Source organism: Leptidea sinapis, chromosome 1 (genome assembly GCF_905404315.1).
Source record: "Leptidea sinapis chromosome 1, ilLepSina1.1, whole genome shotgun sequence".
Taxonomy (NCBI): domain Eukaryota; kingdom Metazoa; phylum Arthropoda; class Insecta; order Lepidoptera; family Pieridae; genus Leptidea; species Leptidea sinapis.
In genome coordinates, this window is record NC_066265.1 from 28,935,513 (window position 1) to 28,959,973 (window position 24,461).

At 35.3% G+C, this 24,461-nt stretch overlaps 1 long non-coding RNA gene across 1 annotated transcript in view; it reads right to left on the bottom strand.

Annotated features, from left to right (window-relative positions):
* The window catches only part of LOC126965856 (uncharacterized), a 193,103-nt gene extending 169,890 nt beyond the window's left edge, over positions 1 to 23,213 (bottom strand). The window contains exon 1 of the long non-coding RNA XR_007729617.1: positions 23,047 to 23,213. This is a non-coding gene — a long non-coding RNA (uncharacterized LOC126965856). The remainder of the gene's footprint in view (positions 1 to 23,046) is intronic.
* Between the last annotated feature and the right edge of the window lie 1,248 nt (positions 23,214 to 24,461).

The window sequence follows — 24,461 nt, forward strand, 5'->3', positions numbered from 1 at the left end:
AAACTATATACATATAAGTTTTTTAATTAATTTAATAGGTTATTATACTACTTAACTGTAATTTTATTAATATTTTAAAGTCTTTTAGTAGTCGCTTCTGTAGCGTAGGCCTCCCCTAAATCCTTCAATTCTTCTTCTTCCTTCCAAACATCTCTTTCTCGTGCAGTCCGCATCCAATGGGATCCATATATGTTGTTGAAGATGTCTCTCCATCTCTTACGTGGTCTCCCTTTTTTTCCTTTTTTCCTCTCGGTACACTACTAATGTACACGAATATAAGTGCATATAAAATGCATGATGTTTATTTATAAGGGCAACTAACAAATTACACTCTGTACATGCTTAAACTTAAATATTGTATTAAAATGGATAAGAGTAAATTCAATTATAAGCTAACACAGCATTCATAATTTTAACTACGTTTTAAGACAGTAACATTAACAATTTAAAAGCTAAAATCTTTAAATATTGTAATTTTTAATTGAAAAATAAAAAAGGGGACTTGAAAACAAGGTACCTAAATCACTTGGGTAAATTTTGTATTTTCTTTTTATATTCAGCAAGTGGCTGTTATGTGAAGTATGCTTTTATCAATCATATATCATGTAGATTGCTTAGAGGAGTTGTTCGAGTTAATAACAGCAGCCGGATTCCATCATCGAAAGTTACGTCAAAGTGCGATTTTGTACCCGCGACACTTTGATTATTTCTGACATTCTACCACCATATTGTGGTAGGACTGGACTTAGACACCTTCAACCCAGTTTGCTTAGAAACCTTTACCAGTAGGAGGCTCCTTTGCACAGGATGCTGGCTAGATTGTGGGTACCATAACGGCGCCTATTTCTGCCGTGAAGCAGTAATGTGTAAACATAACTGTGTTTTGGTCTGAAGGGCGCCGTAGCCAGTGAAATAACTATGCAAATGACACTTAACATCTTATGTCTCAAGGGGACGAGCGCAATTGTGGTGACGCTCAGAATTTTTGGGTTTTTCAAGAACCCTGAACGGCACAGCATAGTAATGGGCAGGACGTATCATTTACCGTCGCCCTGCTCTTCTCGTCCCTTATTGTCATAAAAAAAGCGTAATCCCAACTTAAAGGCCGACATCCCGTCTCTTGAACCCAGGTGTTGCTGATGTCCACCGGTGGTTTTTTCACCACCATTACGTGAGCCTCTTACCCGTTCGCCGTTTTTATATAAGATGTTGAAACACCCAATACCCATACGTTTATTGATTTTAATTTTTATGAAATATTTGATATTTTTTTTTAACATTGAATATGATTTTGGATGATATTGGATGCAACACCTTACAAACTAATTCGTTATGTAAGTATATTAACAATTATTTAAAAAAACTCATTGATTTAAACAGAAGTGGCTGCTAAGTTTCTCGAATGTTCCTCTCACGAGCTCTACTTTTATCTGAACATATGTTAGATTCAGAAATTTAAATTAATTAATTAAATATCTTAATGACGATTCAAAGTGCTTCATTCGAGCTTATTAGAATAAAGTTTATTTGACTTTGATTTCATTTAAGCATTTAAAAAACATCTTAAGAAAAATTTCCTACATGTAAAACAAGCAGCTTAAGTAACTTTAAGGAGAATTTAATATCCTATGGCTACACTAAAAATTTACACGATAAAATATTTCAATTGAAATAATCATAAGATTATATTTTATTTTATTATACTTATATTACTCCTATTATATTATTATTACTCCATGGTACTCTCGACATTGCATCAAAGCTTAAAGCAGCAATACATTTTCAAAGCCTTTTTACACACGCCACGATTAGCGATCGCTGCGATCATTAGCAGAGCAGGTGCGGCCACAATGCAGATGAAAAACATGAGCGTAATACAAACTGTAGGTACTCATTATTTCTTATACGTACAACTAAACCGTGGACTTACAGGAACCGTGTTTTCAGTCGATATGAAATTTATTTCATAAAACAGTTTGACCTGGTTCCTGCCGCCGAATTCCACCTTGTAACGACACGCCATAAACTACGATATCATCCTCACCATCTGGCGTTCCTCCAGCGCGTTTTCAAAGAACTTCCTGCACGGGCTGCTGTGGAGTGAGCCTGTTTGCACAGTGTTTCCAGGATGACCCTACAAGGATAGCTTCCAAAAAAGCGCGTTCATCTTCCTAAAAAGCAACCTGCGCATCTTCGATTCTTGTTGCGGACCAACCAACAGATGATCCCGTGCACTTATTTGTACTCAATCTCTTAAATATTTATTTTTATCCAGTGCCATTTGGTGCGAAAACACTTGGCCCGAGGGGCCCAGAGGCGCATTGAATGTATAAAGTACTATCTTCGCGCCTCAATAAGGCTACTGGAAACCCGAGCGCTGGCAGCTATTACGGTCAACGGATCAGGATAGCTATCCATCGCGGAAATACTGCCAGTATTCTTGGTACGCTTGCCCATAATGATTGTTTTATTTTAATGTTATCATAGTATTGTAAATAAAGGTATAAGATTTTTTTATTTGAATAAATATATCTCACAAAACAAAATCTATCTACCTACCCTGGTAGTGCCTCACAAAAACCATTACAAACAACAAATCAAACTTTTGATTCAATTGATTTAGAACAGTTCTCAACTAATGGCGCCGGTGATTGCTTATTAATTATTATTTTATCGCCCCAGCTTCGAGATATTGTTTTTATTGTGATAAATTACCCAAAACTGTAATTATTGCTACTTCTTAGCAATGTTAAGGTTGTTCTGCTTAATTAATGGCAGCTTTTATGTGTTTTTCTCATCATCCCTAATACGTTTCTACTTGTTTATATTTTATCATCTTGAATGCACAATATTCTGCCTCCAGAACTGTATTTTTCTGAAGATAACTTAATATGTAAGTATCTATCCCTACTCTGTGATAATAAGTATTCCTTATTCGTAGAATACATATGTTGTCAAAAATATATTTTATTAAGTGTAAGTTTTAAAAATTTAAATACTAGCTGTACTTGTAGTGTATGGGCACCACAACGGAACCTATTTCTGCCGTGAAGCAATAATGTGTAGACATTATTGTGTTTCGGTCTGAAGGGCGCCGTAGCTAGTGAAATTACTGGGCAAATGAGACTTAACTTCTTATTGTAGTGCCGCTTAGAATTATTGGGTTTTTTCAAGAATCCTGAGCGGCACTGCATTGTAATGGGCAGGGCGTATGAATCAGACATCTGAACGTCCTGCTTGTCTCGTCCCTTATTTACATTTAAAAAAACCCTACTGAGCGCGTTGCTACGCCTACTGGCTTGTATACTTGATGAATGGTAGTGGCGCCATCTGTCGAAGTTTGGTTGTACAAACTCTGAAACCTTCGTGGGCTCATGCACAACACTTGCTGAGGATCATCAAAATATGATCAAATCAAGCATAGTTTACGATTCTATAACGGACATACAGACAAACATTCATTTATATTTATATAAATAAAAGAACAGGTTGAAAAAAAAATTGTTTGATGCCACCGGGCCGGTGATGATGTTTGCTGGGAGCTGTGAAATAGGGTATCACTTGGTCAATAATAGTAATAAGCCTTAATTTATCACTTGGTATAACTGAAAAGAAATAAAACGTTATTATTTATTATTTACTGAATTTGTTTTTTTTTCTAATAAGGACAAAAGTCAAATAAGAAAACATCCAAATTTTAATAGAGAATCCTGCCAATTATTATCTAGCGCCAGGGATCAAATTATCTCTAAAGATAATCTCTAAGCCCTTTTTAAGCGCGGACACAAACAAGAGGACACTGTCCTTCAATCTAACAACAGCGTATCTCATCAGCAATAATATATAGCGCTACCAACAATCACATTACCTGCTCGTGTCATTTACAGCCGCCCATATCACGCAGGCTGTTGAGTACAACCATACTAGTAAATGAAGTTAAAATTAAGTAAAACTATGATTTATTTTATGGCTTAATACTCAAGTTTATGGAAGACAATAAATACTAACAGGATTAGGTTTTGGCAAGATCCTTTCGGACGTTACATTGGGTTCGTTCTTATATATTACTTATTAGTTTCTATTTTTCATTTAAATTTATCTTAACAATGATCGATGGGTCTGCAAGTTGCCCTATAGGTCTTATGTTTACTTACATATTAGTAGGATGACCAAAGATTTTTTTTAAATAAAGATAAGGGACTAGATTAGCAAGACGATCAGCTGATGGTAATTCTAAGCAGCTGCGCTCGTCACCTTGAGACATAATTAAGATGTCAAGTCTTGTTTGCCCAGTAATTTCACTAGCTACGGCGCCCTTCAGACCGTAACACAGTAATGCTTACAAATTACTGTTTCACGGCAGAAACAGATTACTTTGTCGTACCCATAATCTAGCCGACATCCTGTGCAAAGGAGCCTCCCACTGATAAATATCATTTACAATGATAAATAAGTTCATATCATGCTATCTGTTTAACAAAACAAAACTCTCTTTATAATTAGTACCTATAGAACTATTGAAGAATGTTATTCAAATACCACTGCAACCAGTCAAACAAAACAGCCCGTAAAACTCTCTGCGGAAATACAAACGTTGATTATCGTGTTCTATAAAGTAAAAAATATTAATAAGCAAAGTTTTCAATTTTCCACACCTTATCGAGTTACTCCGGAGGCAGCATTTTGTGTACTCGTATCTGGGCCCGGGGAGTGCTTATTAAGTTTAATTTTATGACTTAGCCACTTTTACCACGGGTCACTGAGCGGTTTTTTCGTCGGCTGTTTTAATAATTCTAGCACATTTTTCTTATAGATATATATAAAAATAGATGGAGTCATCATGTCATGCTGTTTTTCTTATTTCGTTTTCAACAACTTCCAAATTAGAAGAAATATATTTTGATTATTACAAATTGAAGGAACACTTGTTAGCCTATTGAACATAGTATACAAGCGTAATAGAGAAACACTCTCCTCATTACGGCGAAACTTAATTTAAAATGTTCATGTGTGCTAATTTTACAGATATGATAGTGAGTTAGTGAAGTGCTATATATAGTATTTTGCATGGTCAATCCCTATGACAAATATTGATAAACGGCGTCATATTCACATATACAATATTTTATTTTCTAACAGATATTTTTTAATTAATATAATGTGACGACGCAACTGTAGCGCCTTAGTTCTTCGGTAGAAAGAGAAACCTTGATAGGCAAGAGCGAGAGGTACCTGCCACTCCGACGGAACGTCGTCGGTTCGTTGGGCGGCCATGTTGCTTGTCACTTTTTGAACGAGCAGCGGCCCGACCGGACGTTAACGACGGATCGTCTAGCCATATTTTGTTATCCGATTTAATCCGCTTGAAATACGATTGTAAAGTGATTTGAATTATAGAAGACCAGTTATAATTTGATTGAACGAAACTATTGACGTTGATTTCTTAAATAACCTCGCCCGATTACCCACGTAGCACGGATAATTCTGATAAGGGCGCAGAGTCGCCGTTAAATGGTTAGAAAATTGGGTGTTTACTGCGTATATAAAATGTAATATTTATTATTTTACTGCATAATTATGTCCTACAAAAATAAACATCACCAAAGTAGTATTGAAGAATCAGTACTACTGTACATAATAGTACCTGTGAAATTTTTCTTTAGTTGAATCGTTGCTATATATAACAACACAATCTAATACAGAACACGACAACATTATATTTTTTTAATAATATCCGTTAAAACACATAACAATAACGATATTAACACTAAAATTAAAACGCGGTCAAATTTGACAGGATACTAATGGACACTAAATTGTTTCAAAACGGTATCATGGTAATATAATGGATGTAATAATAGTCATACTAATAATCTCACTTTCACACAGGGTTCGTCTACGCTAGTACAGTACTAAGTTTATTTTTCACTGTCATATAATATTTTTCATGCGTGTGAGAGACATTATATGATATATTAGTATATAATATTAATTATTTATCCAAAACAAAACAATGCTTGTAATTATATTTATAATACTTAATATGATGACATGAAGTTAAAACTACACTAAAAGGAATTGTTACCAAATTACTGGCAGTATTTCCGCGTTGGATGGCTAGGCAGATCCTTTGGCCAAAATAGCTGCCAACTCTTGGATTTCCAGTAACCCTGTTGAGGCATGTAGATAGTACCTTGTACATTTATCGTGCCTTTGGGCCCCATCGTCCAAGTGTCTCGGGCCGTCTTGACACCAAACGATTCAAAAATATAAGACTCTCTAAGACTGACAAATTTGCGACGCTTGCTGTATTCAGCAGTCGAAGCAGTGACCCCAGCACTAACTGAACTTGCTTGGATATGAGAAGGAGCCAGAGTGTATATTAGTGTAATGATAAAAAAGCCAATATAATTGTAATATTGTATTAAATTCATCAAACTCTACGGATTTTATAATAAATATTCTCTGGTTTTTCTCTGTCTATGATCTCACTAAGGCTATGTTTTAAGTCAGTTACACGACCGAAGGGAGATATTTGACTGTAAATAAACTAATTTTCAACTTGTCCTCGCGTTTCTTAACGTCCGCATTGCGTATATCCTTTTTGAGCTAACTTCAGCGCATATTCAACCAATCCGTAAATTGGACTACATTATAGAAATGCCATTATTATGCAAGTGGAGACTCAGCTGTTTGGAGTAAGCGCTTAGCAAGCTTGGTGTGACCATAGGAGCAAGTCTCACAATATTTTAGGAAAACAGCGCCCACATCCTCGTTTAACTATTCCATAAGATGAACTCAATTATCGGAGGTAAAACGGACTTCAGAAAGAATTGCGTTCATGCTCATCACCAGACCATTACTTGAAATTAATATTTCATACCATTATTTTATGTGATTCATTTTTTTTAAGATAAAGCTTTGAGTTCCTTGTGCCTATTCTTCTCAAGTCTGAGTCATAACTTTGGGACTAGATGGTAGATCCCAACTGACCTGATTATATAATAATATTTCAGGACTTGTTATTACAAGCAAATAATAAATGAGGCAGTATTAAATATTAACTGACACTAGCTATCTACTAATATGCTACTATATTTTTGAAGTCTGTGTGCCCTTTGGCATAGGCCTCCTGCAACTTCTTGCATAGTACTCTGACTTTTGCTTTCCTAGTCCATAACATTTCATTGTTCACCTGTATTTTAAATATCGTCTCTCCATCTTTTATTTTGCCACGCTCTATAATTTCTTTTTTCTATTCTTTGGTACCAGGTTGTTTCCCTTTTCCTCCACTTATCTATTTCTCTTATGGTGTGTCCATCTCCATTTTAATCATTTCTCTTTTACTGAAACGTCCCCAACTCCTGTCACCATCCTTATCTCTGTTATTCTTTTCCTGTCCTCCTCCTTTGCGCGCTGCCAATCTGGAAGTTTCTCACATTAAATATTCGAAAGATCCAAGATTGGCAGCTGTTAGTCATCAGTAGTAAAATACAGTACATTAAATAGTTTAGTTTTAAGTTTTATGTTGAAATATTTCCATGACTTCTCTGAGTGACCAATAACGGTCGACTTCATTTTCGTTAAGATTTTTCAAGCTTATAATCTGCCCTAGGTTTGAGTACTCATCTAAGTATTCAATGAATGTGAATTTTAATCTCAATATTTTCCCGATTAATCATTACTTTTGTTTTTTCATAATTTATTAGTAATCTCACTATCATAATTTTATCACCCAGCTCGTTTAACATGATGCTTAAGTCATTTGGTGACTCCGCAAACAAAACTACATCATCACCGAACCTTAAGTGTGGCAATCTAGATCCATAAATCAATATTCGCAAAGTTTCCCAATTTAGCTAACGGAAAACATGTACCAGTGTAGTTGAGAAGAGTTGCGGTTTTATTGGATCTCCTTGGCGCACACCTCTTTCTATGTATATAATATTGCCTTTTTTCTTCAGAAGAAGTTTTGCTGTACTTTTTTTGTGCACCTTGTTCTAGTAAAGCATATATATATATATATATATTAAATTATGTTCGAGAGAATCAAATGTATTGTTATAGTCAACAGAAGCGTAATATTAGTGATAAGTTGTGCTCTTTATATTTTCTATCAAGTGTTTTACAACATGTACATTGTCCATAACAAGGAACCCACTCCTTAATCATCCTTGCTAAATAAGCTGTGCTTCGTCCATAACTATGGATAATCTTCTTTGTTACACTCTAGAGAGATGTTAATCTTAACGCAGATAGGCCAGTCATTATTAATATTCAATGCACTGTGTTCATATCTCATATTCACATTTTATGATTTCTTTGAATATTATGTCAGTATTCTAGTTGTTACGTCTTTGCTGTGAGGAAGTATTTCATTTTGAATCCTGTCAGGTCTAGGTTCCTTGTAAATTTTCTGTACAATTGCTTGTTCTAGATCTCTGAATAAGATTTCTAGTATTTTTTTAATGTCGTATGATATTTCTATTTCCAGTTCTTGCTTTTTAAATAGGGATTGGTATAATTTTCTAGCTTTATTACGTAAGCCCCGTGTTTTAGTGATTCTAAGTCCTGTTTTGTCCTTGAGTCTTCGAATCCATATTTTTGCCATTATGGTACCTTTGTAGTTTTCTCTCATATCTCCTATTTTTATTATGTGTTCGTCTATTGTCTTTAGTCGGTTGGATTATTTTTCTTTCCTCATATTTTGGCGAATTGATTTGCTTAGGTTAGCAATTTTCTCTCTAGTTTCTCTTATTTTGATTGAAATACCTAGGAGATTTTTCCTTTCTACGAGTTGTTTACTTCTTTTTTCATTTATATTTGGATTTCTAGGTTTTTATTTTTTTAGAATAGAGTAGAATAGAAACACTTTATTAACAGTAAAAACACACACCTTCAATTTACAGTATAAATCTTAAAGCAATAAATTAAATTAGATGTACCAAAAATTATTAAAATATAAACAAAACAAAATTTTAAATAACTGTGCGGCGCGTGATTCCCTGCTAAAAGGAGCTGACTCAGTATATTGTTGGTCAGTGCAGAGGACACCAACACAACATTGGTTTTCAGCAGCCCCTCGTGGCATTTGGAGTGAAGTTGTTGCTGTTGTAGTTTTCCCATTGTAATTTTTTTTTTCATGAACGTGTTGTAAATTTATAGAGTTATAAAATGTAATTATAATTAATATTAAATCGTATTATAATTTTTAAGTAAATAAACATAATACTTATATTATAGGTGGCACAAGGTACATTAGTATAAAAAATGAGATGTAGATAATATATTGGTAAACATTAAATACACATAATAAAGATACAGAATTGTGTTAGTCTATATTTACTATAAGATACATAACATGTTATGTTTTCAAAGTGATAACCCTCACTTCTAGGATTAATACACAAATAAAATTTGAAAAATAAAATCTCGAGTCAATTTCCTAATATGCAAAATATTGGGGTTGAGCAGATTATCAACTGTAAAGTAGATCCTGTAGATGAAGCCACCTGAGAGTTGAACAAAGCAAACAGAATTTTAAAATGAGGCGGTAATCGAACGGTTAGCTCAGTTGGTTCGAGCACCGGCACGGAACGACGGAGGTCGTGGGTTCGAAACCCGCATCGTTCATAAAATTTTGTTTTTCAAATTTTATCTGTGTATATAAGATACATTGCATATCAAGATTAATTATTATGTAATGAATCTAAAATAGTTTTTTATATTTAAAACTGAAATTTTAAATGTTGTCTAATTGGTGGCGGTAAATTGTTCCAACACTTAGTAGCATTGTATCGAAAACTACCCCTGAATGCTGTTGAGTGATGCCGGGGCACTGCTAAAATCTGCGAGGTCTAGTTTTTATATTACTTGCACTGCGTTGCCCTAGCCATTCAAGTTTTTTAAATAAGTAAAGAGGTGTTTTACTATTTACGATACCGAAAAGTAACCTTGCTAAGTGCAGACGTCTCCGACCTTTTCCATATTATGTAAATTGGCTTCTTTTAAATATGGACTGATGTGCTGCCTGGGCGGTATATTCCAACAGAATCGAGCGCACGCATTTTGCACTTGTTGGATGGAACATTTTGTTTTTTATAGTAATCTTGGCCCATACACCACGCCACAGTAATTTGATAGTACAAGTGCTTCACATAATCTAACTCGAAGTTCTGTACTTAAATATTTTCGTACTCTTAAAGATTACTTTAAGTCTATAAAAACACAAGTTACACTAGTAAGTTTGAGAACCATGCAGCTATATTTATCTTGAATGGTAAGTAGGTATTGTATGATCTTCATAATTTTTCAAAAAGTTTTTTAAGTTGTTCGTTTATATTTATAGTATCAATACTTTCGAGTCTCGTAGTTCTTAATAATTGGTTAGCGGTGGGGTTTATCTTTGGTTAACTTTTCGGTAATCATGTCATAAGAATCTTTCTGACTATCCTATAGTTGGAGTTAAAGTTGAATCATTTAATAACATATATACCGTCAATTAATAAAGCCCAGTATAATAAAATTAACACATCACCATCATTGGTACTTTACATATTTGTAACACAGAATATTCCTTATTCAAATGAGAATAACTTTCCTCTCAATGGAAACTATAAATAAAAGTAGATCACACACCGGAAGTGAAAGTGTTAAAGGTTGTCTAACCGGCGAGGGGCGAGGGACGGAGGCGGGGGGCTAGGTGGAAAGTGTCTGACTCAACGGATATTAATAGCCCGCTCTATCATCCCCTGCGGGAACAAATCAAACGAAAATGGATTCTACCCTAATTACATCATTCCAATTTATTTTCTAATCATTCAGACTGGTGAGGAGGAATGACTCGTAAGTACGCAGGTACTACTGGCTGTGCCACGCACTTCTGCTATTCTACGGATAAGTATGGTGAGGCATGGTGATATTACAATATTTACAGATTGAAACGTGATATTTACAACAATTCAGGGATGGATGAGCTATCCGGATAGCGACATAATTTCAAACGTCTTGGTTACGGATGACTGAAGGTAGTTGCAAGTAGTTTGTAGATCGACAATGGCTGTGGAGACATAGATCACACAGAACCCTCAATAGCCTGTAATTTCAAGAACCATATTAGACCAGTGAGAATTCAAATATATTTTGAATTATTCACTGGATCAAACACTACATACCAAGATTGGTATAGGAGGTCACTGAGATTAACAAAGGAATTTAAACCTCGACGACGGTTTTCAACTAAATTAAAATAAATTTAATATAAATTATACAATTATATATATAATAGCTATCAACGGAGACCATGTCGTTTGAAATATATATTATATATAATGTATATTTTTTTTAAAAGAGCGCAAAAAAAGAATGCTGGGAGAGTTTCTTCTAATAGGACTACCGCTTCAGAAACAAATTGAGCTCTGAGAGACAAAAAGGAGCGCAAGACACTCCCAGCATTATTTTTTGCAGTCTTTTTACACGGTCTTTATTAGCTTCACCTGTATGTATGTTTGTTTGTAACCGACTCATTTCGGCGCCATTTTGACCCACCTTAAACGGCCAGATTACGTTCAAACTCCGTAGATTTATCGAGGACCGATGACATTAATTTGATAAAATTATTCCATTATTATTATTTTTTTTTTAATTTATATAATTATCATCTATCGTTTTTAGTTCGGTTTTCGATAAAAACCGTGTTTTTTAGTTTTTTAAACTATTATTTATTATTAATAATTAAATTAATATTTATTAAAATAATAAAAATTAGTCATTGTTATTGCTATAAAATAATTATAACCCAGGCTGTCCGATCACTTAAGTATTCAGTAGGATTTACGACAGAGCCATTTTTTAATTAAACATTTAAATTTATTTATAGAAAATGCCTGAACAGTGGCTGGGGCTTTCTTATAAAAGCGTATACATTTACCCTTAAAGCTATTATGTATCTTATGAATCCTACTAATGACTATCTTACATCGACTACGAGTACACACGACCTTCGTAACATCTCTGTCTCCGTCTCTACTCGCTAATTCTACCTCCATCGTCCTCACCCCGCATCTATTCTGGGAGCTGATCTGCTGAACGTAACTTTCACTCGCGAGCGCCGCTCATCTCTCTCGCCCGTGACCCTCCAATTGCTATTTCCATCCGCATCTGACATTCGCACGCCCCACCCTTCGCCCCGCACCCCTGTGCCACCCTTGTAGCTATAGTCTACAAGTACTCAGTGCTCCAACCGGAGTCAAGGTTGTTTTATTAAGAAACAATAGTGCCTTCATAAAGATCATAGGAAGTATATTTTGCAGTACCAATTAAGCTGGAAACATGTATCCGCGTTTCCTCTATATGTTGGTCCCTGACTTTCTGATGTAACATTTAAATATCTTTCGGGTTTCGAGTTTTTCTTGCTCATACTTTTTTTTATGAAAATAAGGGACGAGACGAGCATGATATTCATCTGATGGTAATCGATACGCCATGCCCATTACAATGCAATGCCTCAGGATTCATGAAAAACCCAAAAATTCTGAGCGACTCTACGATTGCGCTCGTCACCTTGAGACATAAGATGTTTCATTTGCCCAGTAATTTCACTAGCTACGGCGCCCTTCAGACCGAAAGACAGTAATGTTTACACCCTACTGTTGCAGAAATAGGCATCGTTGTGGTACCCATAATCTAGCCAGCATCCTGTGCAAAGGAGCATGCCACTGGTATACAGGGTAGGTTTTTCGAGAAGGGTGGTAATGGCCAAGACGAAAACTACGAGACTTAGAGGAAAGTCGTGAAAGGAGTCATGCCCTCGATTTACAAGAAACCAATAACTGCATATTAAGTTTTTTTTTATTTTTTGAAATTTTGACTGAAATCGACACGAATGATTTTTCAAAAAAATAATAATAAAAGATCGGTCCATTGGTCCAATACCTGTAAAAAAAAAATACAGTTATTGGACCAATGGAACGCTCTTTTCAAAAAACCACCCTGTATACTGTATTCTGTGCACAAATAATTTGATCGCTTTTCGTTTAATGTTAATTGTAATAACTTATAGATAGATTGGCTAAGCTGCTTACCGATAACACTTTACTTTTCTACTAGGTGTGTTAGTGTATGACAGACAACCAGACAATTTAGACTTCGTAAATAAGTTTCCGAGTATTTCAATAAATAGTAGAAATAAAAGAGTTTGTTAAATCTTAAAGTGCAGGCCTCATAATCTTATTTTGCACAATATTCTAATGTTAGGAAAAAATACTATAAAATATATAGTAAAACTAGCTGTCCTAGCAAGCGTTGTATTGCCAAATAAAGTAATAAAAAAAAATTGGGGTATAAAAAATAGATGATGACCGATTCTCAGACCTATCAAATATATCTTACAAAAAATTTATCATACTACAATAATTATTGTATTCGATTGCCATCTTGCAACCCTATTGCGGATCTATAGATGGAACAGAATAATAGTAAAATCGTGATACAGGAATAGGTGTTAATCGTAGCGAGGCAAAAATTATAAGTTGTAAATAATAATATAAAAATAAAAAAAAATAATAAATATTTAGGGGTAAGTCACCCCTATCATATTATAAGGATATAAAAAATAGATATTGGCCGATTCTCAGAACTACCCGATATGTACACAAAATTTCATACAAATCGCTTCATCTGTTTCCGAGGAAATCCGTAACAAACATCGCGGAATTTTTGATATAAGATAATTAAACGACAGCGAATTGAATGCTCATATTAATTCGCCAGCAGTGTGTGTTACTTTAGATAAAAAAAAATATTCCAGTAATTTGTTTCGACCGATTTCCCAGCCACATACATCCATAAATACGGACACGCTGTCGTCCAAAAAAGCTTTGTTTTAAATATTATTCTATGTTAAACAGAATAATTGTTATTGAAATATATTTTGTTTACCTCACAGATTTTTTGATTTGATTGCACTCATATTGTAACTTGTAAGTACGGTATAAGTATAAAAAATCAATTGGAGTTTCGAGAAAACTGCTTTTTTTGACATTCCGAGAGAAGATTGTGAGTCATTCCAATCATCCAATCTAATCGTTGCAACACACTTGCCACTTTAAAACTTAAGTTATATTAACTTCTTACATTGAGGATTGGTCTCCGCTGCGCTCCAAATAGATACCGCACTACCTGATAACAATAACCCTTTTTATTACGGCAATTATTAGACGCATGCGTACGTGGCATTTTTCAAATTTTGTAAGATACGCTTCGTGTTATTTTACATTTAAATTTTAAATACAAAATACTTACTGAGTATATGTGGTCCCAGTGTCTTTCCTATTTCTTGTAGTATTATTTTTACAAAGTTTAAATACGCAACCCGGCATTTTAGTTTAGGCAATTATTAGCAAATTTTAACAGAAAAAGGCGTAGTATTAGTGTCTGCACTTTGCGACTACGCCTGTGTTATCTAGTGGGGGCGCAGCGGAGATCAATCCTTAATGTAAGTGTAACTCACTTATTTCAATAGTAACGGAATTCTTCAAACGCAACATAAGTGGTGAACCAAATACTTTTGGGTGTTCGAATTCACATGTATATGTATTCGACGCTTTATAAGATCGGGGTGTGATTGTCACGCACACAAATTACTGGACTGTTTTTATCGGCTGTCTAACAGCAAGAGACTCAATCTACGGCCGTTTTCAACAACGTATCTCTAGTTACGGATACATTGCTGTCACAGTTTAATGACAAGATCTTGTCTATTCATAGTTATGTCCAATATAGTTCTAGTCCAAGGCTTTATGTCGATAGGTTATTGAAATGTAAGTAAGCGTAAAATAATAGATTTTTTACCTGTAGTAATTTAAACTAAAGATAGATAGGTTATTGAAAATGGCCGCTAGACGTATAAATTATCTAAGTAAAATCCATTTAAAATTGCGATTGAATATACTAATCAGCCCTAAATCGCGGCGGTGTCCACCTCCCCGTGAAAAGTGTACGTCAAACAATAATTACTTGTGTAAGTTAACTATAGACAAGAGTCGGAATGTACCAGTAAAGCTGCGCGGGGGTCTTAGCACGGCACGGCCTCGCTATGACGTCAGCGCGCGCCATCATGCCGTGACCTGCTTTCCGTATTTGATTCTAGCTTGTACGCGTTATGACGTTTTAAAAACAAACACTTGGAACTGCACGATATCGACACGCGACTGCATCAAGTGCGAGCTTGTAGTCGATTGAGGATCCATTTCGTATTTACGTACTTCTAATTATATATATCTATTTATTATTCAAACAAAACAAATCTTATAACTATATTTACAATACTACGACTACATAAAATTAAAACTATCATTACGTGGAAGCACTAAGAATACTGGCAGCATTACCGCGTTGGATAGCAAGGCTGATCCGTTGACCGAAACAGCTGCCAGCGCTTGGGTTTCCAGTAGCCTTATTGAGGCGCGAAGATAGTATTTTGAACATTCTCCGCGCCTCTGGGCCCCACGGGCCAAGTGTCTCGACACCAAACGGCACAAAGATGTATGACTCACTGAGGCCAACATATTTGCGACGCTTGCTGTCTTCGGCAGTCGAAGCAGCAGCCCCAGCACCAACTGACGTAACTTGGACATGAGAAGGAGCATAGGAATTTGATATTTTGTTCATAACTATCTAATCGCAGCCAGGTTTTACTGTGGCTCGTATTTATAGTGTAATGAATTTTCGACTTCCAATTCTAGTAGGTAAGTCCTAGACCCTTCGTGCCAACCTGATGCTTTATTTTAATGAAAATAAGGGACGAGACGAGCAGGAGATTCAGCTATACGCCGAAAAAATTATGAGCGGTACTACAATTGCGCTCTTCACCTTGAGACATAAGATGTTAAGTCTCGTTTGCCCAGTAATTTCACTAGCTACGGCACCCTTCAGACTGAAACACAGTAATGTTGACACATTACTGCTTCACGACAGAAATAGGCGCTTGATTGTGTACCTTCAAAGGTTGATTTTTATATAAAATGTTATATTGTAACTTGATTTTGCGTATGTCGTCTCCCTATTGATGGAAACTATAATTTGACAAAGTTTTATTACAATCCGATGAAAGATATGGCAGGTTATTAAATACAATCATACAATCGCCATTTTTTTTAACGGAGGAGTCTTCCATGTTTGCAACATTAGTTGAGCGGTACGAATATTCGGCTCAATGAACTGGCGAGGGGTTCAAACCCCAATAAATACTGATGCATTTCTTATGACAGTTTTGTTATGACTAAGAAAATACTCTTGACAATACTTTAAGTTTTCCGGAGTTTATTTTCACTATTGTGCATAAAAGCTTGTTGTTTATTTTCACTTTTTTGCAAAAAAGCTTGTATCACCAAAATTCAAAAGAAAAAGTTGTTGTGTCAATTTTGTCATTACCTTATGGAATTAATGAAAAATTATCCGAGAGCCTAAACAGCTAGTTGCGTAGTTCATTCAATTAAAAAGCAAGCTACAAACTTAAGTTTTATTTAACATAAAAATAAACATAAACATAAAAAGTCGAATCTATTCTTAATTTCTTCTTAGCTCTTAGCTCTCTGATGTTCTGTGCGGAGCGGGCGGCACCGATCTTACTCTTCGTTTTAGAACAACCCAAATATGCTCTATGGGATTGAGGTGAGCACTTCAATGTGGCCAATCCAAGCGACATCGCCAAAGTGCGAGCGTTATCGTCCATATAAATCAAATGTTCTCCAAGAACCGTTATTGCGGGTTCTACGTAAATAATTAGGCCTTCTGAAATGTGCCAGTATGCATTCAAAATGCCATTTTCTAGGAAAGCTAACTCCATACGGTCCAATACAATAATCACTGCCCAAAACATAACTGAGCCTCAACCTAAGATGTTATTTCTTCAAAGCAAACTTGTGCAAAGTGTACCCCTTGCCTTCGCAGTAGTCACCGAAGTCGGTCCTCACCATAATATAGTGATTTTCTGGCTTCATCAGAGAATAATACTCAGACTCAAGAGGGTAGCCCAGTCCTCTTGAGTCCACATTGCACAATTTCGAGCGAAGCTAAGTCTAGCAACTCTGTGCTTATGGAGTAATTTAGGTCCACGGGCTGGATAGCAACTGCATATATTGGTAGTGAGAAGCCTTCTCCTGAGAGTCCATAAGCTGTCCATAATTACATAAAAAAATTTGCTTTCTCAATACCAATTCCACACCCAGGCCTTCTACTGACGGAACCAGTCTCTTGATTTCGCTACCAAGTCCTCTGGACAGTCGAACGACTCATATTTAGCCTCTGGGAAACATATCATTGACTACACCCTTCCTCAAATAGCGCTATAATTTTTCACGCTGTTATCGTTCCATCAACCTTTTTAAAGAACGTTGAATAACGGTATCAACACTTTAAAATATCGAGCAAATAGAACAATCCGACAATAATTATCTAAAAATCATCTCGAGTTAATACGAAGTATCAACGATACCACAACGATAAGCAATTAACTGAAATTTTTGTTAAAGCCCGACTATATCTTAAATTTGAATTTGGAATAAACCTTTATATGCACTACAACACTTCATAAATGTGCCAGTAATATTCTCAAATGATTATAACCTCTTTTATTATCGTACTTTCTAAAGGGACGGAAAAAATTAAAACTTTAGTTAGTTAGTTCATTACTTACATAACATTATCTAAGAAATTAAATTACTGATGTGAGTACCAATGTTCCAATAACTCAACATTCATAGTTGCTGCTGTGACAATTAACTACTACTATCTTATTAAAACCACAGAGTAGAATGGATACGTTATTACTAACTCATTATAACTAAGACTTAATAACAATGTAAAGTTAATTATAGACTTTAAGTAATAAAAGAATAAGACTTCAATTATTACATTATAAAAGATAAGAAATAAATGCCAATTGCTTTTTATTAATAATGATGTTTCCGCAGGTTAAATTTATATTCCTGTAGGCTATTGGAAAATATATTATCTCTTAAAATATAAGTTCTCTTTTTTCTATATATCTCATTGTATTGCCTAAGCAGTCAGGCAGTAATCCTGTGTTGAAACGGAGTTAGGTCACAGGTGAGATCTAACCATCGTAACTGGCACGTAAGCTGATTTATAATCAACTTGTATAAGAAATATGAACAACACATATTTGGGATAATATTTTGTTTAATGAAATGTAAACAAGTTAATAGAATGTTTTTTTTTCAGTATGATGAGCACGATGATGTCCTGGTGATGAAATGATACGCCCTAACTATTATATTGCAGAAGCGCTCAGGATACTTGAAACAAACAATTCAGAGCGGCATTTCGATTGCGCTCGTTGATTGAGAAATAAGATGTTCCAATAACACTTAGACACAGCAATGCAGAATTTACGGCGCCTTTTTAATATAATGATGTTTTTATGACGTTTATGGTGTCCCGATATATTTGACTACTTTGGATGACGCTATCTATTCGGTCAATTTTTTGTTTTCACTTGTTTTCCCACACCTGGAATCCAATCCTCGCGTCGTTTTCCTCATTACTGAGGGTCGTGACTCCCCCGCTGCATCAGTTTCTCCCGTACGATTCCCCTCCATCCTCCGATCCTTAGCGTTATGCAGGGCATCATCGAAGTTGATGTTCAGAGCAGATCGTATTTGGTCCGACAATCTCGTGGGATTGGAATCCAATACTCTCCAAATAAAGACACAATAATAAAAAGACTAACTGCTGCCAGCGACCTCGTCTGCGATTAAGCTTTGAAGCAGCATATATATACATACATAAGCGCTAAACTACTATTTTTCAACCAATTATCAACTATGACAATTACTTTTTGACTTCTATCAGTCTCAATTCTCAGTTCACATATTTTTACCATCAAAGACAATTCTAAAGGAATCAATTTTGATAAAATAAAAAAAAGTGTGTGCGTGTAATCTTTACGTGCGATTGAAGTAAATCTTAATAATAATTAACTTTAGGAATAGTTAACAGACGCATTCATTAACATTAAATAAAGCCGTGTTACCAACCAAGCACTCACGTATTACTAAAGAGCTAGGAGCATTGTTAGATTTTTTGCTTTTTTTTTCCCGGAAAAGCTGATAACTTCATCTTTTGAGCAATTTTGTCATTTTCTCTACCTAAAATAAAAAAATGCCTTTATTAATATATAATATTATTTTATCAAGTGAGATTTTATGTATTTTAGAAAGAATGATATAATGTTATATTTTGATATTATTTTTCATCAGAATATAAACACTTACACTTTTTATAGCTCTGGTCATTATCAGGTTCTTGATTTTCTCTTTTATTCTTATTTATTGATGAAAAAAATAAATGTTCCTGGAATTCCGCCATTTTATTTGACTGATATTTTATTTATTTTCTTTTTATATTCTATTTAAAATTAATTAATACCATTCGCACATTTTACAATTTTCACTCAATAATAAAATAATTGATAATAAGAAATTGAAGGTTATATTATTATGAGTACATATCAATATGACGTTGTTATTGAATATTAACAAATATGGCTGTATGGGCTCGAACCCTTTGGCTATCCTAATAATGGAAACGAAAAACAAAAACCAAGAACAAATTAACGAATATCAGAAATTTTCTGAAAACTTATATATTATATTTTATTTCGATAGTAAGTCGTAGATTAAAAAAAAATATTACTGAGCAATTTGAAATATTTTTTAAAACAATTAAATTATAACGGCTTAAAAAATTATTTCTTGACTTTTGTACTGAGCGTTACTTCCGTCTAAAAAAAATTCTGAGTTACCCCCAAGTCACGCCTAAAGAATTTTTACTTCAAAATGCCTTTCATGCCTTTTTGGTAAAAAGAATTTATTTTGAGTCACATTCATTTCTGACATTTTGGTAATGTGATTGTTGAAAGCTTACCCTAATAAAAAAGTTATACTCAAGCTCAAGAGGAATAGTCGCAACATGGCCGGTTTCGGAGACAAACGTGGCCACCATATTTTTTGCAACACTCCGTGAACGAACATTTTTTGTTGGCTTTAAAAACTCATTTTCGAACACCCAAACTCGTGACTGGTTTTTTGTTTCGGGTTCGTACACGTATATCCAGGATTCGTCACCTGAAACAATGTTGAATACAGCATTTGAGGGTCCTGCGTGGAATCTTTCGAGAGTTCTGACGCACCAAGTAACGTGAGCCGCTTTTTGCTCTTCACAGAGCAAATGCGGTATCCATCGGGAAAACATTTTTTTTACACCTACTTGTTCATGCAAGATTATTTGTATTTGACTCATGCCAATGTCTAAAGTTGCCTGAATTTCGCGGTATGTCACATGTCGATCTTCCTCAATCAGCTTACTCACAGCATCAACGTTTTCTTTGGTGACTGCAGTTTTTGGATGACCTTGACGAGGATCATCACTGAGCTTGACACGTCCATGTTGAAATTCGGCAAACCAGTGATAAATTGCGGTTTTGGATGGGGCTTAATCACCAAATGCAGAAATCATCCGGTCAACACACGGTTTTTGTGTTAAACCACTTCGAAAGTCATAATAATAATCGCTCTAGAATTTTCTCAAGTCAATTCCATTTTCTCAACGACTAAACAAGTTTGAAAAGACCTTGTGACGATACCGAGAATATTTTTAAATAAATAAATGGTATTCAATTTTTAAAACCAAGGAGTTTTCAATTAAAAATATTTTAATATGACAGGAACAGTGGAAATATTCCATTGCCAATACGTTTAGTGCAGCCTATGTACTTCTTTTATATTAAATTTGAGTAAAATATTATGTACATCTCATTCGGAGATGACGTTTTATATTGGACATGCATAATATGACTTTCCCCGTGATATTATCAATTTAATTCCATCCATTCAAGGTATACCTAATCTAGGGCATGATACAAAAATAGCCAAAAGCCATTAGATTTGGATTATCCTATGATTGGATTATTTACTGATCACCTTGCTCGCCTAACCTTAAAACCAGGCTACTTCATTATGCTAGTTGAGATATTATATAGAACAACGAAGTAATACGAATACATAAAGGTTTACCAGTGGGAAGCTCCTTTGCATAGGATACCGGCTAGATTATGGTATGGTACCACAGCGGCCCGTATTTCTGCCCTAATGTAAATATTATTGTGTTTCGGTCTAAAGGCCGCCTCATCAAAATGATACTTTATCTTATCTTTCATGTTGACGAGTGCAATTGTAGAGCCGCTCAGAATTTTTCAGGTTTTTCAAGAATCCCGAGTGGCAGTGCACTGTAATATTCGGGTGTAATCTATCACCATCAGCTGAACGGCCTGCTGATCTCGTCCCTTACTTTCATAAATAAAAAGGGCTTAAGTAACGGACCCTAAATCATTTTCTGTTAAACTAAATAAAAACTAAATTGTGTATTTAAAGTCATGATCTAGAAAGTTTATTGTCACAATATACGAGTAGTGCGTTGATATGATGCAAGTCATTTTAATACATTACAACTGGCTTCGCAACAGATGAATTTCTTCTTTTATTTCACGCCGTTCCGATAATGGTATTGCATTTTAAGTTCGCTATGAGTGAATGCTTTCTTATTCAAAGTGTTCTTGTACCTGTACTACGACCATTAAAAATATTTCACCTCACCCTCTTTGTACTGCTATTTGCATTATTCTTTCCTTGCATTCCTTAAATAATATTTTATCATAGGTATTTGAATTTGTGAAACGTTCTATGTTTGGGCAAATGATGACTCCAAGTATGTAAAACCTCACGAGACTTTCTATTAGCCCAACTCTCACGAAAAGCTCAGAAAGCTGCAAGCAATTTGCTTGTTTGCTTATTTAAACTTACATTTACTATTAAAAAAGGTCAAAGGTTGGTTTAACTTATGTGTTGTGTGATCAGATCAAGAAAGGCCCCAAATTGGCGGCATCATTACCCCGGAATTTTGTGGACACTCCACAAGCTTATTTTTTTTCTCTGCAGCAAATTTTCTTAAAAGACACCTGGCTCCACAATCCTTGGAGAGTGTTTTTATTATAAACTTTTAATAATACACCCAAAATCAAACTTTTTAAATCCTTATTTATTCATAACAGGTTTCATAAATCATAATAATAATTCGCTAATACATATTTATTTTGATATTGGGATTTGTAGGATGTTCTTTTTGAAGAATCTGCTTCTTCGGTCGACAAACTATTGATGTTGTAGTGCTTGCAATAAATATTTCTCAGAGTGGTTGTAATAGTTAATTATAATATAATACAAAATATATATTATTTTTATACTAATACCACAGAATAAATATTAGCCAAGTCTGTGGTAGTGCTACGCTAACCTACGCAACGTATCCACGTAGCTTTTTCGTAGCCAACGACTACGAAATTCTTAATGATTGAGTTTCGGTTGCTATTGCATAACTAACGACATCTGTAGGTGAGGTATATGACAAAGATATTATCGTTTCGGGATGTTGCTGTCTTGTAACTTGTTAAATAGTAATTTACAGTTAAGTTGTACTACTAAATAAGTTACTTACATTACTATGTATATAGTTGAGTACTTACACAAATACTATGGACTATGAACTATGAGTACTAACTATACACCTACATTTCTACATTTGAATAGAATGCGTTAGAAAATATTATAATATCTTACTTGTTCTTAAAATGAACAAGTTTTTATGTTTAAAATCAAGATTTAGCAGCGTGATTTTTGAAAACAAATTAGTTTTTTATGAATGAAATACATCTTAAAATGGAGTGATCTCATTAAGCAGAAAGTTTTGGTGTAATTGAAGTTATAATAAGTGGAACACATGTGCTGCTTATCAGTTAATTTACAACCTTTATTCCACTTGACAACACGCGCACAGAACTCGACGAGCGCGACAAACAGAAACCTTATCACATACAACTTACTGGTGTCGCTTGCGATATTATCACAAGGATTGATTGATGATGCGGTGTCGCGTGACAAATGTGTCAAGCGCACTGCTCGTATGTTTTACCTGAACGAGAGCACTCCAGACTTCCAAGTCCGACTGACTAGCACATGACACCCGCGCGGCACAGACACTCCGCTCGCGGACGAGAGCCGGGGACTCCAGCTAGCCTACCCGAAAGCGCGCGCGAGGCGTGCAACATGGCCGTGCTTGCACGCGGGAGCTATCGACCGTGCGCCGGCCCGTGCCGCTCACCGACTGAGGCGCGACCGCTGCGCGCGCACGCTTCACCCATCCCTCGCCCCCACCCACTCCCAGCCTCCCCTCCCCCGCGCTAACAAACAGCCTACCTACTTTCAGAATATTTTCAAAAGTCACTCAGCTCTCATTTATTGCTACATCCTGTACAAATTAAGTAAATCTCATACTCATTCCAAAAATTTTCTCCTGACGCCGAGAATGCTAACCCGCTTATATTTCCTAGCCTTTCATAACGCCCCAAAATAAATACTCTATGGTTGCCGCTTCTGGATATATATTTTTTAAGTTTGTTCATAAATTATTATTAATCGGTATTAGTGGTTAAACAATTATTTGTAATAATAATTTCTATGCAAAGTAGTATTAATTCGTTACGAGTGATATTTGTATATTATACAGGTTGAACGGTTGATATTTGGGGCTGTGTTTATTTTCGGTCGCGTCCGGTGGTACGAGCCGCGTTCGCGTTGCCATGGCAACAGTTCCCAGACGCCGGGAGGGCCGAATCGTGGGACGAGTAGAAACGAATGCGGGCGATACCACCCGAATGGCTGAAACAAAACCTAGGTGAACCTACTTGATGGATTACCTTCAAATGCGATCCAGGTCACGTTTTATGTGCTAGTATTCATTTAAAATAATTGACGATATATAGATATAGTAATGAATCCCAATAGTTTAATGGTTTTAGACAGCTTTTAACAATTAAGAGTTTATAATATATTATTATTTTTGGGGAAGACCATGAAATACGATTCCGGACTCATTTCTCATTTGTAAACGGTTAACAAATCCAGTGATCCAGACACACAGGTGTAATAATAAAGTTCACATAGGCACATATTTTAATGTAATAGCTACTTTAGATGCCCGCCAATGAGATTCATTTTAAATCGTACCCAGTTCGTAGCTGCGTTGGATTCATAATACATTGACAAATAAGCTTGCGCACACAAGGATCTACTCCTACTTACTTACCAGTTACTGCCATTTTCAGGGCTCTAAGCTGTTTTCAGTTTTGCTCGAAAGATCGAGAACCAATCTGACAAGGCCAAAATTACCTTACAGTTTTATTTATATTTTTGTCATCTATAACATTTTTTCAAATTTATTTTCTCAAAAAGTATACTATCCATCTGTTTTTTTTACGAAAATAAGGGACGAGAAGAGCAGGACGTTCAGCTGATGGTAATTGATCCACCCTGCCCATTACAATGCAA